This window comes from Astatotilapia calliptera, chromosome 9, assembly GCF_964374335.1.
Source record: "Astatotilapia calliptera chromosome 9, fAstCal68.1, whole genome shotgun sequence".
In the NCBI taxonomy this organism is placed as follows: domain Eukaryota; kingdom Metazoa; phylum Chordata; class Actinopteri; order Cichliformes; family Cichlidae; genus Astatotilapia; species Astatotilapia calliptera.
This window is the reverse complement of record NC_137430.1, coordinates 225,686-234,003: the sequence shown is the minus strand read 5'-3', so window position 1 is coordinate 234,003 and position 8,318 is coordinate 225,686. Positions and strand designations below refer to the sequence as shown.

The 8,318-nt window shown below is 40.1% G+C and overlaps 1 long non-coding RNA gene across 1 annotated transcript; it reads left to right on the top strand.

Annotated features, from left to right (window-relative positions):
* Positions 1-3,103: 3,103 nt before the first annotated feature.
* LOC145430871 (uncharacterized) lies at positions 3,104-6,416 on the top strand. The gene is made up of 3 exons (XR_013911185.1): positions 3,104-4,129; positions 4,258-4,377; positions 4,471-6,416. It is a non-coding gene; the product is annotated as an uncharacterized LOC145430871 (long non-coding RNA).
* Positions 6,417-8,318: the final 1,902 nt, after the last annotated feature.

The window sequence follows — 8,318 nt, the reverse complement described above, 5'->3', positions numbered from 1 at the left end:
GGACACTGTCTCAGCTGAACTATGGACACGCACACACATACACTTACACTGATAAGCACGCACTCATCCCCTCCCTTCCAAACGCCTTCGATGCTTGTTCCTGCGGGGGAAGGCAGCGGGTCTGCGTGCCGCGCTGAAATGGTAGCATGGTGCAGGACGACTGCTGTGTTCCTTCGAATCACCCCCCACCCCCCTATCCATCCCCTGTGGCTTGTCATGTGCTCTGATGTTGTGATGTGGACATTAATGTGCTCTCTGTGCAGAGGAGTTTTTTTTTGTTTCCTGTTCTCATACTGTCCTCCCATAGGTTGCCCAGCGTGTGAAGAGGTCTCTTTTTTTCCTCTTGTACTTTTCCCAATGTTGCGTAATTTTTTCAGTGTTATTCTCCCAACGCTGCCGATCTCCGACTGTATTCCCTTGTGTTGTCTTGTTGTTGTGTGTGTAAGTCGGGGGGGGGGGGGTCCTATTCCTCTGTGGGGCAACCTGCATATGGCCAATAAAGCATTCATTCATCATTCATTCATTATGAAAGATGTCATTAATGCACTAGTAAATCAAATCAAAATCAAATCAAATCACTTTTATTGTCACATCACATGTGCAGGCACACTGGCACAGCACATGCGAGTGAAATTCTTGTGTGCGAGCCCCACAAGCAACAGAGATGTGCAAACACAACAACACAAACGAGCAAAATACAAGAATGGCCAACCTGAAACTAATAAATATATGTACAATATATAATAGTGTATGCATTTCTGGATGTGTATACTAAATATTTTCCTACGTGTGTGTGTGTGTGTGTGTGTGTGTGTGTGTGTATACACATTTTTACAAATTAAATAGTAAAAAAAAAAATAATAATAAAATATATAAAATATACAGAGTTGAATATGTGCAAAACAAGTGGCATTACTGTACAGTATGGAGTGCATAATGTTGAAGTTCCAGTAGTGAAGCTGAGGTATCTATGACGTGTTCAGCAGTCTGATGGCCTGGTGGAAGAAGCTGTCTCTCAGTCTGCTGGTACGGGACCGGATGCTGCAGAACCTCCTTCCTGATGGAAGCAGTCTGAACAGTTTATGGCTGGGGTGACTGGAGTCCTTGATGATCCTCTCCGCTTTCCTCAGGCACCGCTTCCTGTAGATGTCTTGGAGGGAGGGAAGCTCACCTCCAATTATCCGTTCAGAGCACCGCACTACTCGCTGGAGAGCTTTGCAGTTGTAGGCGGTGCTGTTGCCATACCAGGTGGTGATGCATCCAGTGAGGATGCTCTCAATGGCACAGTGATAGAAGGTCCTGAGGATGCGGGGGCTCATGCCGAATCTTTTCAGTCTCCTGAGAAAGAAGAGGCGCTGCTGCGCCTTCTTCACTGTTTTGTTTATGTGTACTGACCACGTAAGATCCTCAGCCAGATGTACTCCAAGGAACCGGAAGCTGCTCACTCTCTCCACAGCAGCGCCGTTGATGGTGATGGGGGTGTGTACTTCTCTGCACCTCCGGAAGTCCACTATCAACTCCTTTGTCTTTGCGACGTTGAGGGTGAGATGGTTGTCTTGACACCAGTGAGTCAGGGCGCTGACCTCCTCCCTGTAAGCCGTCTCATCACTGTTGGTGATAAGACCCACCACTGTAGTGTCGTCCGCAAACTTCACAATGATGTTGGAGCTGTTAGTGGCTGTGCAGTCGTAGGTGTAGAGTGAGTACAGGAGAGGGCTCAGTACACACCCCTGTGGAGCACCAGTGTTCAGTGTGATGGGGGATGAGGTGATGCTGCCCAGTCTGACCACCTGGCGCCTGTCAGACAGGAAGCTAAGGATCCAGCTGCAGAGGGAGCTGCTCAGTCCTAATGAGTAATGTCTCATCTGGAGTATTGTTCAATCATTTGGTCAGCAGCTAATAAGACAGATCTTAACAGACTTCAGTTAGTCCAGAATAAGGCGTCCAGATTAGTGTGAAGATGTTCATACTATACTAATATTGATAAAATGCATAATAACCTTTCTTGGCTTCCTGTACAGGCTAAAATATTCTATGGCTTACTTGTAGTTCTAAAGAAAGCAATTCTGTTAAACACACCACATTTATTCTGCTCAGCTGCAGTATCCAGATGAAATACATCATCATATTACACCAGGGCTCTAGAGTGCGACCAATTTGGTCGCAAATGCGACCAAATTTCTCCATGGTGCGACTAATAAAAAATACTTGGTTGCACCGGTGTGACCAAGTAAGAAAATACTTGGTTGCACCGGTGCAACCAAGTATTTTCTCGGAAAAAAAAGTTTCAGCAACCCTGAAAGTCTCCGTGTGTTCAGCAACAGACACACATTATGCCCATGTCGTGTTCTAAACCAATCAGAGATACTCAGAGGTGGGGACCTCTGTGATTGGCCGTGGTCCAGATATTCCTGCAGACCTACTTGTGTTTACGTTTGAAAGTGCGGGCAGATAGAGAAGGGTGAGTAGCCCAGGTCAGAAGTGTATGAAGTTGGTATTGAGAAAATATGAAAAGAACAATTGATAACTTTTTCGTTAAGTTAAGGCCTGATCAGTCCAAAATTCTGAGCCAGCGCTCTGACACGGAGCCATCAACCTCTCTGTTTTTGTCAAACACTGGTCCGGAGACGGCATCAGAAAATGAGCCACATACGATCGACTCCCAGCCGGAGTCCACTGAAAGTAAAAGTGAGAAAATGTATAAATTTCGAATCGAGTGGCTTGACCAGTTTCCCTGGCTAAGATACAGCCAAGCTGACAATATGATGCACTGCATTTATTGTCGCGAGTGTGGAAAGACCATGGCCGGCAACACTGCATTTGTCACTGGTGCTAATACGTTTCGAATTGAAACGCTGAAAAAGCATACAGCATCGAGAAGACACATTATATGCCGCGATAAATGCTCTGCCAAAATGTCCCCGCTCCCCACTGCCTTTCAGCGGCAGGCAGGAGTAAACAGGTCATCGGAGGAGGCCGAGATGATCATTAAGTTTAACATCGCCTACAATATTGCAAAAGAAGAAGTTCCGTTTACTAAGTTCAAGTCAGAAATAACTCTTCACAAGAAAAATGGCTTGGACATAAACCCCACATACAGCAACGATGTTGCGTGCGCCCAGTTTATAGGCGTCATCGCTGACACACTGAAAAATGAGACGTCAGTGGAAATTGCGAACAGTACATACATGGCCTTCCTAATCAATGGAGACACAGACATCGCCACAAAAGAATGTGTCATTGTGTACGCTCGTATCTTGCAAAAAGGAAGACCAGCGAATATACTGATTGGACACATTGAGGTCGAGCATGCCCATGCCCAAGGTAAGCCATGTCATGTCACGTAGCCTATGTATATGATTAATAATATTACGTCGTGTTACTGAATTAACCATATCTAGCATATTCTTATCATTGAAAATTAAACATAGCAATAATACATGAATATAGAAACTCAAACTGAAAAAGACTGCATTGTAAACTCTTGATCTGATAAGTAAATGGTATTTTTTTTAAATTTGTTTAGGAATTTATGCTGCCTCAAAGAAAGCATTTGCTGCTCTTGGGGACCAGTGCAGTAACTGGTTGGATAAAATCATTGCTATGGGGGCTGATGGAGCTGCTGTTAATTTGGGCAGCAAAGGGGGTGTCATAGCCCTTCTGCAGCAGGAGGCAGGTGACCACATTGTGCCCTTCCACTGTATGCCTCACAGGTAAGACTAGAAGACAAGAAATGACTGACACTCTAAAGTCACTGTGTGGGTTAATTTCTTTTATAGAGCAGATATATCTACATTTAAAAGTTTACTATCGTTTAAGATTGGAATTGGCAATGTTGTCAGTTCAGAGGGACATTCCAATGATCAGGCAGTTGTATGACCTTCTCCATTTAATTTGGAAAACGTATCATTTCAGCCCAAAATCAATGAGAGAGCTTAGGGTCATTGGGGCTGACTTGGGAGTAAATGTGCTGGTGCCCAGTGGGGTGAAGGGAACAAGGTGGCTCCCACATGTTTCAAGGGCCCTGGAGACCTTTCTGAAACCAGGGCAGTTCACTACTGTGTACCGCCACATGGACTATTTGGCAGGTTCCTCTTCTAATGCAGACATTGCAGGCCGAGCTACGAAGGTCAGTGCATTATTTCTGAATATTCTTTTTATTTTAGCGAATTACGCAATTGTTATTGACTTTATATTTTTTAAGAATGTAGTTCATCAATGTTCTAGGTGACTAATTTTTATTGTTGTATCATACAGGTTAGGAAATCAATGGAAGATGCCACTTTTGTGGCCTTTTGCCATTTTATTACAGATGTGTTCAGTGGCGTTAGTAAGTTTAGCCTCCTACTTCAAAGGAATGATGTCATCTTACCACAGGTAAGTGAGATAAAGTGGGATGTGTAAATATGAACTGTGTTTGTGGTCATCTTCAACTTTTTAAAAAAATACAGCACTGTTATACCCAAACAGGTCGTTTGCAGCCTGGAACAAATGCTGGTGACCACAGAGATAATGGTTGCAAGACCCAAGCCTCATGGAAGACTGTCAGAGTTCCTGAATGATATGAGGCTGCAGAGGAGGCAGCAGGATAAAGAGGGTGAAATGGCAGTCTACAAATTCCAGGTAGGCCTACGTATAGCTGTGTCTCATATTTAAACAGAACACTATTTATTATTTTATTATTATTTTTTATTTATATTTGCACACATATTTCTAATATCAATATCACAATCTCTATTTATCGTTTATGCAATGCACAGACGATAACACTCAAAGGAGATGCATCAACTCTGGCTGAAGATGGTGTTCTTGCAACTAAACTTAAAAAAGTAATGGATGCAACAATCAAATCCACTGTGAAAAATCTGAAAGCAAGATTCAGCAGTCTCCTAGGCAAGTGTATTAAATACATGTAGATAAGAAATATTTTTATTATTGTTAACAGCATTGTTATATTTTTATTTTCATTTATTAAAATGTATTTGTTCTTACAACAGAGGATAGTGCTTCTGAATCAGCCACAACCAAAGCTGTCAAATGCTTCAACATTTTCAATCATGATAGCTGGCCAGAGAACAAAGAGGATTTAGTGGATCATGGTGCTGATGACCTTGCTTTTCTCTTGGATCACTTCTCCACAGTCCTGAGAAGGTAGCTGGTGGATTGCTACGATATCATGTGTGCTGGTCGTTGATATGTTGTTTATGTGAACACTGATTAGCTGTGTAAACCACATCATTTTCAGAAATGGTGTAAACGCAGAGCTTGCAAAAGAAGAGTTTGTAAGTTTGAAGCTGTTAATTGCCAGGATGTTCAAAGACAAGACTCAGCCCCTCAACCCAGACCCTCAGCCTTTGGGAGCTCATGTTGACCAGAGAGCCGTACTGCTCAGAGTACAAGGTCAGTTTTGGTTGATGTTCTTTCCTAAGATTGTGTGAGTTTTGCTATCTAACACAAATTTGTTCAACAAATCTCTTGAATGTATTTTTCTCTCAGAACATCCTGCATCTTGTACACATTATGCTAGTCCTACCTGTCTCAGCTGCGGTATGTGAAAGAGGGTTCTCTGCACAGAAGAGAATTAAATCAGACACAAGAGCATCCCTTCATTCAGAGACAGTGGATGACCTGATAAGAATCAGTGTGGAGGGGCCAAGTCTGGAAGATTTTGATGCTAGAGAGAGCGTGGCAAGCTGGTTCACCCAAGGCGAAAGATCAAGAAGGCCAAATTACAGGAGCTGGCCATCTGAGGGGCATGTGACTGCAATGGAGGACAATCCATAAGATGTCAAGTTGTTCGGATATTGAAATGTTCAGTGTGAAGCCTTTGACACTTTGAGGAACTTTTTAATTTAGTTTTTTTTTTAAAATTTAATATATCTTGAGATGTTTTAAATTTGTTTAATATTTAAATTTCAGCTCATGAAGCACTTTAAGCACAAGCATTTTTAAGTAATCTTTCTTGTAGCACTTTGCTACAAATAAAGAGCTTTGTGTTGAAAGGTTGTTAGTTAATCATTTACAAATCAAAAAAACGTGAACATGTAAAACTGCGGTGTTAAGTAATGCAGTTAAAAGATTTGGGTACGCCTAACTTTTGTGCTTGTACGCCTAAATTTTGTGCTGGTGCGCCTAAATTTTATTTTTAGGCGCACCAGTGCAACCATGGCAAAAAGTTAGTCTAGAGCCCTGTACACAGTTTTCAATAAGCTGCAATTTAGTAAATGCTCGAGTTAAAAGTAACGTTTTGTAAAACTGTTACATTTAGAGCAACTTTTAAGTGGAATAAGTTGCCTTAAAAATTTGAGAATTATTCAAAACTTCAATGAACACTTAAAAGCCGATTTACAGAGCTTTTAGTTGTTGTAAATATTGTAAGACATGATTTGTTTTTGAAATTTGTGTAATGTGCCTCAATGTTATTGATATTATTATTATTAGTGTGAATGCTTGAAAAGCATTCACAGTATTGTTGTTGTAATCTTTATTAGTGTGAATGCTTGAAAAGCATTCACAGTATTGTTGTTGTAATCTTTATTATTATTATTAGTGTGAATGCTTGAAAAGCATTCACAGTATTGTTATTCTAATCTTTATTAGTGTGAATGCTTGAAAAGCATTCACAGTATTGTTATTCTAATCTTTATTAGTGTGAATGCTTGAAAAGCATTCACAGTATTGTTATTCTAATCTTTATTATTAGTGTGAATGCTTGAAAAGCATTCACAGTATTGTTCTTCTAATCTTTATTCTATTTTTTTATTTATTATTATTCTGTATTCCGTACGTTTTTTGTAATCTATCTCCTTCAAAACCGTTCAACTTAGAAAAACCATTCAAACACCGTTAGATTCCTATTCTTTTGGACAACACTGCTTCTATTTTTCTCATTTTTAACATTTATATTTTTTATTTTATTCAACTTTTTTCAACAAAAATTTATAATGTATTTCAATGGAGAGACCCTTCAAATTCTCATTCAAATTCCTCCTCTTTAAACTGTATCTACCTCCACATACATTGACATAGAGCCACCATTCAAACTTTAAAACGAAGACAAGACATTCAACTATTCAACTTGTATTTATCTTTTCAATATCTATTATACTTTTTCTTCAGTTCCAGTTTAAGTTTCATGATGTTTTTTCACCCGTTTCAGAGTTTATAATGGGTGTGTATGGGACGGAATGTTGGGGCTAGAGTGAGACAGCTCAACTGCTAGAGTGAGAGGAGCAAAAAAATTAATCTTAAAATCTTTTTTTAAAACTGCTGCTGTGTCCGCAGCGTTTGCTCTACAGGTATGATTTTACCCTCAAAACGTAGCCATGGCTGTCCTCTTTCATCCAATGTGTTTACTATTGTCCTAGGTGTTACGGTTCTTTCATAAATGTCACCAATGCACAGCCTCCTCCCTCCAACTCTTCCATAGACTCTAATGTTAAAACGGCTCAGAAGGTTGGTTTGAAAATCAGAAGAGCATGGTGTTTTTACACTGTCACCACGTCCATATAATAAACTCCACAGGCATGAAAACTGAGAATTAGGTAGAGTGGACATTGCTGCCGCTCACGGTGAAAGAATTTTGTCAATACGACCTATACTTTTCATTTGGGAGCGATTTGTTTCGGCCTGACTTTTCTGTTCATTTTAAGCAGCAAAAGTGAGGCGCATGTCTGTGTACGTGTGTATGGAGCCATTGGGTGCAGTCACTATAGCAACCAGGCTCACACCTGCCTGCTTAACGAGCTCTGCCTGCCACTGTGCCAAGATTCATCTTAAGCACTTCTCTTTCAACTGCTGCTGTGTCCACAGTGTTACAGCCATCATTTTACCCTCAAATTGTCGCCATTATTGTTCTCTTTCCAACACCGTGTCTTTCAAAGCTCAAACATTTAAACTTTTTAAACTGTGTGGATCAAAGTGGAGGGATCACATTTGAGTCATTCAGTGATTCAAAGAATATGACCTTTTAATATTCATTCAGATGTTTTCTGACTCTAAATGTTCTTTTCTCATTTCTTAGGGTTTTCTAATTTACATTTAAAACATTTTCAGTTTTTTTCCAACTCCTTCTTCTGTGTAACCTTCAGCTTTTAGCAGTTCAGCACCTTTGTTTTCAGGTTAAATTCGTTTTTTTTGTTTTTTGTTTTTTTTTATCTCATTCAATATTTTTAACTCAAAATTCAGCAATTAATTCATTTCAGTGCATACATTCAGATTCAAGCATTCACACTGCAGTTTCTTCAGAAAATGCACTTTCTAGTTATTATTATTATTATTATTATATTTTATTCTGTATTCCGTACGTTTTTTGTAAT